The sequence below is a fragment of the Choloepus didactylus genome, chromosome 6 (assembly GCF_015220235.1).
Source record: "Choloepus didactylus isolate mChoDid1 chromosome 6, mChoDid1.pri, whole genome shotgun sequence".
NCBI lineage: Eukaryota > Metazoa > Chordata > Mammalia > Pilosa > Megalonychidae > Choloepus > Choloepus didactylus.
Genome location: NC_051312.1, coordinates 83495541 through 83504938, shown reverse-complemented (window position 1 = coordinate 83504938; position 9398 = coordinate 83495541). Strand labels below are relative to the sequence as shown.

At 36.8% G+C, this 9398-nt stretch overlaps 1 pseudogene; it reads left to right on the top strand.

The window, feature by feature from the left end:
- The first annotated feature begins 4606 nt into the window (after positions 1–4606).
- On the top strand, positions 4607–5548 carry LOC119536448 (annotated as a pseudogene).
- The last annotated feature ends 3850 nt before the right edge of the window (positions 5549–9398 follow it).

Below are 9398 nucleotides of genomic sequence, written 5' to 3'. Positions count from 1 at the left end.
CCTTGCTCTTTTCCTTCATATTATGTGGAGCCTTAAATACAGAATTTGGATTTTCAGTTTAGCTTTCTTTTTACCCCTTAAACCAGGGCTTATCATCTTAGCTGTGTTGACATTATGGACAATTTAATTCTTTCTTCTGGGGGTCTATCCTTGATTTGTAGGATGTTCAGAAGCTCTCTGGCATCCACACTAGATAAATAAAAAAAACCTCTAAACATTGTCAAATAACCCCTGGGGAGCAAAATCGCTTCTTGTTGAGAACAACTGCCTGAAACCAAGGACCCTCTAGGCTACTGTTCTAGTTTGCTAATGCTACCAGAATGCAAAACATCAGAAATGGATTGGCTTTTATAAAAGGGGGTTTATTTGGTTACACAGTTACAGTCTTAAGGCCATAAAGTGTCCAAGGTAAGTCATCAACAACTGGGTACCTTCACTGGAGGATGGCCAATGGTATTCGGAAAACCTCTGTTTGCTGGGAAGGCACATGGCTGGCATCTGCTCCAGAGTTCTGGTTTCAAATGGCTTTCTCCCAGGAAGTTTCTCCCTAGGCTTCAGCTCCTCAAAAATGTCACTCTTAGTTGCTCTTGGGGTGTTTGTCTTCTCTTAGCTTCTCTGGAGCAAAATTCTGCTTTCAAAGGCTTTCAAAGGCTGTCTCCAAAATGTCTCTGTAAGATGAAACTCCTCTCTCAGCTCCTGTTCATCCTTCAAAGTGCCCCTCTTGGCTGAAGCAAACTCACTCCTTCTGTCTGAGCTTGTGTAGTGCTCCAGTAAACTAATCAAGGCCCATGCTGAATGGGTGGAGCCACACCTCTGTGGAAATTGTCCAGTGAAAGATTTTGCCCACAGTTGAGTGATCACATCTCCACAGAAACATCCAATCAAAAGTCTCCAACCCAATCAACACCAATATGTTTCCTGCCCAGGCAAGACTACATCAAAGATAATTTTGGGAGACATAATACATCCAAGCAAGCACAGCTACCATGTTCAAATTAACATTAATTCCAAATGTTAATAAATGCTGTGATAAAATATGTCTGGAAAATGCTGGATTGTCAATACTGGCTTTTTTCAGAAAGGTTCACATGTTACAACATGCAGCTTGTCCCAAACAAAATCAAGCAAAGCTTGCTTGCTTTATTTACTTATTTATTATGTTAGTTTGTTTTTTGGACATTAATTCTACTAAGCTACAGTCTCTTGTATATTATGGGTTAATTTGATTTAAGCAATGGAAAAAACATTAAATATTTTTGACCAGGATACACCACAAAATCAAGATTTGGGAAAAAAGAATTTGACAGTAAAAAGAATGTGTTGTAATACAACAGGGACATCAATAAATTGTATAAATTATTCCTACAGTCTAAATAAATCCAAGGGATTTATTTGCCTGGCATTGAAATTTTGATCAGAAGTGACCTGAATTGGTCTGACACTGAAGAGAGTGGACACTAAATGATGGATCTGAGGGTACTTTACATTGCAGATGGTAAGAGGCTGATGAATGTATTATGGATTATGAAACAAAAGAAAAAAAGGCTTTGGTTTTTGGAAATAGCAACAGTGATGTTACTGACATGAATTTCCCAGTTTCAAAAGGTAAGGAGTGGACTAGGATTATAATTCATAGTGAATGGTTAAGTTGTCCTACACAATTGCATTCATGAAGGACTTGTTTCTTTGCTAGATACTGTTTCTGCTCTCATATATGGGGGTGTAACTCTCTTGAATCCTATCACACCTTTGTCAATTCCAGTTAATATAACAGTTTGGATTTCAAAGTGACACTTTTAATGTCCTTCAGAAAAGGTATCCCAAAAGAGATGGATTTATTGACCAGTGTGAATAGGGATCTTTGCTTGATGAAGATAGTGGTGAATGGTGAATATATTGTGTTATGTACCAAAAGTATATAAATCCTGGAGTTTCTCATTATTTATAATTGCTCTGTTACTCTTATTAACCAAAAATATACATGTTTGGCCTTCCTCACAAGAGCTCAACAAGATGGTGTTATTATTCCTATTATACAGTTGCAAAAATATGGCCTAACAACATTAATTTTTTCAGCATTCCACATCTAGTTACTGCTGTGACTGATTAAAAGCATTTTTGTATAAATTATTCTGACAGTCTAAACTTACATATATTTTTTCTATCCAATGATCCTAGAAACACTTCTCAGTGGCTGCCAAATCTAGACTCCCAGTCTAGGATCCTGGATGACAATCTCCCACCCCAAAGTAGGAAAGACAGCTCCAATGGCAGGCAGTGACATCATTTATCCTCCCAAGGGGTGTATTGAGACCAAAAAGCAAAATTTGGTCCTGAGGGAATGAAATAGCCAAGAGGGGCAGACAGTGTAAAATACTTGAAGCACAGAAGTACCATGCAGTTAAAGCACTTGGGTGGATAGAATCAGGGATGCTGAAGGCAAAAGTAGCTATAACTTGGCTCTAGAGTTGATGAGGGAGAGACTTATGCCTCACTCCGGACACCTATGCTTCACTGAAGAGCTATCTGCCTTAGGAACAAGTGTGTTTTACTCATCTAATCTCTTATGCTCACCTTCAGTGGCTTCCTCTACTTACTGGAAGTCCCTGGGCTTGGCACTGTGAAAATCCAATGAATTTCCTTCAGGAGGAATGACTGTCTATTCTCAAAGACTCATCTGTGCCTGAAGAAAGGCTTTGGAGGTCAGGAGAATCAGTAAAAGAATAAGAAAACTATATTTGAAGAATCCAGAAAGTGGTAGGAAGAGTCAAGAGGTAGGACTGATAGCTGCTCATGTTAAATTATTGCTCTGGGACAAGTCAGATGTACAGGTTGTCACTCCCCAATGGAGCCAGAGTCTCAACCTTACAGGCTGCTCAGAAGAGCTTGGAGATGGCATTCTTAACTCATCCCCAGGTACAGAGAATAGCAATGGTGGGAATCCATTTACTGAACTCCCTGGTCTCCCAAAACATTGCTCTCTGATATTAACTAAAAATTACAATGTTAAAATTATTAAGATGGAAGATGATCATGATGATCACTTGAATGTCTTCTAAAGCTTGCTCCTGCATATATTTTATGCACTTACAAATATTGTAAGCTGAAAAGAAAATTATGCAAGATACTTCTCAAGAGGAGCCCCTTGAGGTGTTTTCTCTGCATGAGACAACTTGGGCTCTAAAAGTAACTGGAATTGGGTGTCCATCATGTTGCTAACTAATTGAAGCCTCTAAGGTCCCTGCTATAATCTTCTCCACACCAAGGTGAACTTTATTCCCTACAGCCTGTCCCATCTGTCTGGGTATCTTTGCTGAGCAAACAAAGCTTTGATCCTTGTCTTACAAGGTGACATCAAATGTTTTTTGCTTTGATTTTTCTTTTTTCCTGTGAAAATATATTATTCTCTTTCCTTGTTCTATTGGGCATCCTTCCAAAATCTTTAAGAAAAGGAGTAATTTCTCTTTAACATGCCTTCTATGAATCCCAGTATACTGCTAGCCCCTCGACACGCACACCTGAAAATGAACACGACCAAATTGAACTCATCTTGTCCCCTGGTTTCACGAACCTCCCATGCTGGCCTTCCTGCACTTTTTGTTCATTTGTCTATTTCAGTAAAATACACCAAAATCTGCTGATTAACTGAAATTATCATGGATTCTTTTATTTGTATCCTTCCTAATATATATTACTGACCAGGGACTGTGGTACTTTGTGTCTTATATAACTCATATTTATTTATCTTTCTTCATCCCCAATGTTAGATTTAACTTTCATGTACTTTTTTCTTTTTATTAACATAGCCTAATATTAATGGTTTCCCCTGCCACTTGTCTTACCAATATTTAGACCATTCTTAACATGATTTTAGTAGCACTGACATTGATATAATGTAAACTTGGCCAAACTATTTGCTTTTTATTACAATGACTACTATGTTTTCTCTAAGATTAAGTCCAAGTTTCTTAAATTTGCATACAACTTCCTTCAGAAATTCAGGTCCCTTATTCTTTAGTCTTACTTGAACAACCATCTGAAGATCTACCATATCCAGCTTTGCTCAATTGTATTTGCTATGCTTTTAATACTCACTAATATATTTCTGCATTTACATGGTGTCAATCAGCACAAAATGCCCAACACAGCCTCTTATTCTCATCTAACTCCTATATGTCCTTTACACCTAACCAAGAAGCACTTTCAATGAATATTCCCTGACCACCATGGGTCAAGGAAGTTTCCTCTTTCTGAGTTTTAGAACATCTTGTATTAAACTAACACTTCATTTTCATTGTAGCTGTCTTTATCCACTTTTTTGTAAGTTGACAGCATTTCTTACATATTTCTGTATTTTCTAGCACTATCAAATTTTATTTTATAAAATATGTCATCAATAAGTGTTTTTGCAATGAAGAAGGAAAATTAGTTTATAAAATAATAAATACAGGGGGTTATTAAATATGAAGAGCAGAGGAATAATTGAAAAGAGTAAAGGCAGAGCAGTATGCATCAGTTCATTAGTTATGGAAGCAGGGCTGTCTTTTTCCCTAATTGTTTCATATTCTTGTCTCCCACCTAGACTGAGGCTCCCTCCATCAACCCAATGTCTGTCTTCAATAGCTCTGTCCTACACCCCCACTTCCTCCTAACAGGCCTCTCAGGCCTTGAAAACACATATGGCTTGATTTCCCTCCCTATCTTCTTGGTTTACACCATCTCAATTGCAGGCAACATTACCATCCTCTTTATCATCAGAACTGAGCCTTCCCTTCATCAACAAATGTACCACTTTTTGTCAATGCTGGCACTCACCGATCTGGGCCTATCAACTACTACCTTTCCGACCATGTTCAGTGTCTTCTGGTTCCATGCCCGTGAGATCCCGTTCAATGCCTGTCTGGTCCAAATGTACTTCATCCACGTTTTCTCCATTATTGAGTCAGCTGTGCTGCTGGCCATGGCCTTTGATCGCTTTGTTGCAATCCGTGAGCCCTTGCGCTACGCTGCCATTCTAACAAATGGTGTAATCATTGGGATTGGGTTGGCAATTGCTGGAAGGGCCCTGGCTCTGGTCTTTCCAGCTTCCTTCCTCCTCAAAAAGCTTCAATATCATGCTGTCAATATTCTCTCCTATCCCTTCTGCCTCCACCAGGACCTTATAAAGACAACTGTATCCAGCCATTGAATCAGCAGCATCTATGGCCTCATGGTGGTCATCTGCTCCATGGGACTTGATTCAGTTCTCCTCCTTCTCTCCTATCTCCTCATTCTTGGCACAGTGTTGAGTATAGCCTCCAAGGCAGAGAGGGTCAAAGCCCTCAATACTTGCATCTCCCATATCTGTGCTGTACTTACCTTCTATACACCAATGATTGGGCTATCTATGATCCATCGCTATGGGCAGAATGCTTCCCCAATTGTTCATGTGCTCATGGCCAATGTCTGCTTGTTGGTGCCACCCCTAATGAACCCCATTGTCTACAGTGTCAAGACCAAGCAGATTTGTGGCAGAATCCTCAAGAAATTCAAGAAACAGGAAGTTTAGTTTAGAGGGACCCTTTATATTTATGGGAGTAACTCATATTAATGTAGAATTTTGAATTTAAATATTACTAACCGTATTTCCCTGTAAGATATTGGATCTAAACCTAAAAAATAATAAATCCTATAGTTGGAGTACAGGAAAAAATATGGTATGATTTTGTTGTAGATTTATGTTGAAATGCTAGAGAATGTGGTCACCAAACCCTGTTGAGGTTTTTCTTAGCAGAGCTACAGATTTTTCTTACTAATCAACAGTAAATATCTGTGAAACTAAGAGTCGTCAAACCAACAACCTGTTAAGACCCTAAATTTGTTAGTAAGATTTAGATTTCAAGATGACTCTGTAGTCTATATCAATGATATTTATCCATTTTTATATTTATACTATTGACCTTATTATGAAAATAATATTGAGCACATTTTTTGGCCTTCTGTTAAGAAGAGAAAAAATTCCAACAGGAGAGCCATATATTAAGAGGGAATGATGATTGAATGTAGCACAGTATAATTTCAGAAGTATAAAAGGAAGATGAGTTGTATCAAATTAATTGAAGTTATTTTGTTATTTCTTAAAGAATCCAGAAATGAGATGTTTCTGCATCTACTAACCTACAGAGACTTTCTAGTCCTAAGCAATGTGGATAATTCTGAGACTCAAATCCCTGTCCATTTTCTTTATCTGATCTCTCAGAAATTTTATCACTTCTTTACCATGGTTATCAGTCATTCTGCATTTTAAAATTTGCCCTTTATTACCCGTACAGGGAGGAATACACTTCTGCAGTTCCTGTGTTCCTTTGCATGCACTGTCAAATCGTTCTTCTGTGTTCCCAATGTCATTCTGCACTGAAATGCTCAATATATTTTTCAGGGATCTAATTTATCACGTCTAATTATGGGATTGATACATTGCAGAATTTAAGCACTGGGTACTTCAAGAATTTGATGCTATGTAGACTTGCTTCCAATTAATGTGCTGTGCTGAAATATCTGTTTTTAATTATATCACACATACAATATCCTTAAAGAACTGCATATACTAATCAGTTCAACTTTACTATCTCCCATTCAAATTTTAATCTATGTCATTCTGATCTCCATCTCCATTATTGAACAGAAATTATATTTGTGAATATTTCCAGTGACTTATTTATTAGTAAATTCAACCTTCACATCCTGCTTTAAGCCTCCACATCATTTGGCATTACTAATCAGGCTCCCCCATTATTTGCTGAACTTTATTTTTGGTCATCTCAGATTTATGGAAGAAATTTGAGTAGAACAGAGAGTTTCCATATAACTTGCACAAAGTTTCCCCTATTATTAACATCTTACATTAGTATGGTACATTTGTTACAAATAATGAACCAATATCGATGCATTATTGATACTGATAGTGATATCGTATAACTAAAGTTCATTCTCTATTAAAATTTCCTGAGTTTTAATCTAATGTCCTTTTCTGCTCCAGGATCCCATCCATGATATTCCCTTGTATTTACTCATTGTGTCTGCCTCATTCCTATTAACTTTGTTCATGAAATACAGACAGAATTACCTTCCAAATTAAAAGAAGTTTCTTTGCCACCTCTACAACCAGGCATCCTGCTTTCAGAGATAAACACTTTTAAGTCTTTAGCTGCTTTTTCTGGCATTTACCTTCATAATTCCAAAAACATGATTCTATCTCTCGAGGTTTCACATTTAGTTTCCTACTATTCATTTATTATCAGAGAAGTAAGGATTTAGCTCTCTTGTTCCATACAGTTCCCAGCAAACACACACACAGACACACACTCCAAAATCAAAAGAAAAACAAAGGACACATTTATCTTTCCCTCTAATCCTCATAATAGAGTTTCCCCATCACTGTGGTTAGTTCACTGTTCACCATTTAGTTTTTGTTGTCTATGTAAATTCTGTTTACCTACATGGAACCACATAGTATGATGATTACATTTCTCTTCTATTTTGTTTGTCCTGGAATTAAAATTTCCTTATATTTTAAATAGTCTTTGTTTTTGTGAATATATCACTGTTTTTCCAAGATTCTCCACCAAAAGAAATCCTCTCGGAATTTTTTCATTTACTCAAAAGTCAAGTTTTCTTGGTGACAGTAATCATTCTGGACTGACCACTTCTAGACTAGAATCACAGGTGTTGTTTGTGATCTTCAGTCACTTCTGTTCCAGCATTTTTAATTCCCTTTGCCTCTCATGTATTTCTCTTGTTTCAAAAGATCCTCTGTTTTCCTCTATCTTGGTTTACTTCCTCATTCAAAGGAGCACAGCTTCTAGTTGCTTCCTAAGAAGGGTCATAGGAAGCATATTAAAAATAAAAATTCATGTATGAAAATTACTTTAGTATTTTCTTAGAAATTATGTGGTAACTGATACTCAACTAGCCCTTTTGCTGTAGATATACAAATAACAGCACGTAATATATGAGAGCTATTTTTAGACATTGACTAAAATGCAGAGCAGGCCTGTGATCCCTAAGAGAAGTTAAATTCAAGGTGAGTCACACAATCTCCCTGGATTTCTGTGTTTTCTTCCAGCAGCTCACAGCAGAACTGCTTAGCTGGATAGAGAGACATTTGAGATTGGGTTACTGGAGTTTGAGTTTCAAGATACCTGAGAGAAGGGAGCTCTGCAGAGAAGGGGTTACATAAATCTGCAAAGGGAATCTTTAAATCTTTGACTAAATATAAAATTGTTCATGCCCAGAATAAAAGTCTGCATGGTCTGGCAGAGTATATCTGTTAAGGGCATATGAGGCGAACAAAAATTCCAAGTCTGCTCAGCACTATTACATAGAAGTCACAGCAGAAAAGAACTTGTCACACATCCCAGACACTTAGCTGACACCCAGAAAAGTCAAACTCAAGAATACTGTTTCTTTAACTCTACAGTAATGTCAACAGCATACCTACGCTAATACAACAAGTCTTGAAAGGATAAAGTCAACACACAAACAAACTAACCAAATGCCATAATAAAATTCAACGTTTCAAAAGGGAGACAACAAAATTCAGACTCTGAACAATATAGAATCCATAATTTTCAAAATAACATTAAAAACTTACTAATCCTATGAAAATGTGGGAAAATATAACCCATAATCAGCAAAAAAAAAAAAAAGGACATAAATCACCTCTACTGTGTCTTAATATCAGTTATCTTTAGTCATTACGGGAACAAAATGAAACAAACACACAAAAAACAAGGAAAACAAAAGGAGTGTAATTATGAGAAAGATGAACTACCATCATTTTATGTTTGGATTACTGAAATTTATTTCTAACTGGTGTTCCTGCCTAATTTTTCCCATTTAAATAAATTTTTATTGTGGTTGTCAATGTACTAAAATTAAAGTGTAATCATGTAATTCTTCTATCAAATTTTTTTAATTTCTTAGTTATCCACACAATAATGTCTTATGTTATAACATGAGGACATCGCCATTCATAATGTGAACATTGATTATCTTGACTGCTGTTATCCAATCACCAAAATTATATACATTCCCAAAATTATATGCCACACTTCCTTATTGATGGATATATTTGCACAAGATATCCCCATTTTATGGAATGATCTTCCTTTTCTCTGTTTGCTCAGATCCTCAATGAATGTTTTCCTGATATCTCTCTACCCTGTCTGGATTTGGTGCCACTGAACCCTTTTCACAAGGCCCTCATTTTAAAATATTTACCATGGATAATGTTGCTACCATGCATCTCTCCGACCACACTGTGGGCAATGACAATACCTGATGTAACTGTGTAGCACTAGAAGCAATTATAGACCTTATTTTATGTAAATAAATGAAAAAAACATGGCCCCTGGGAG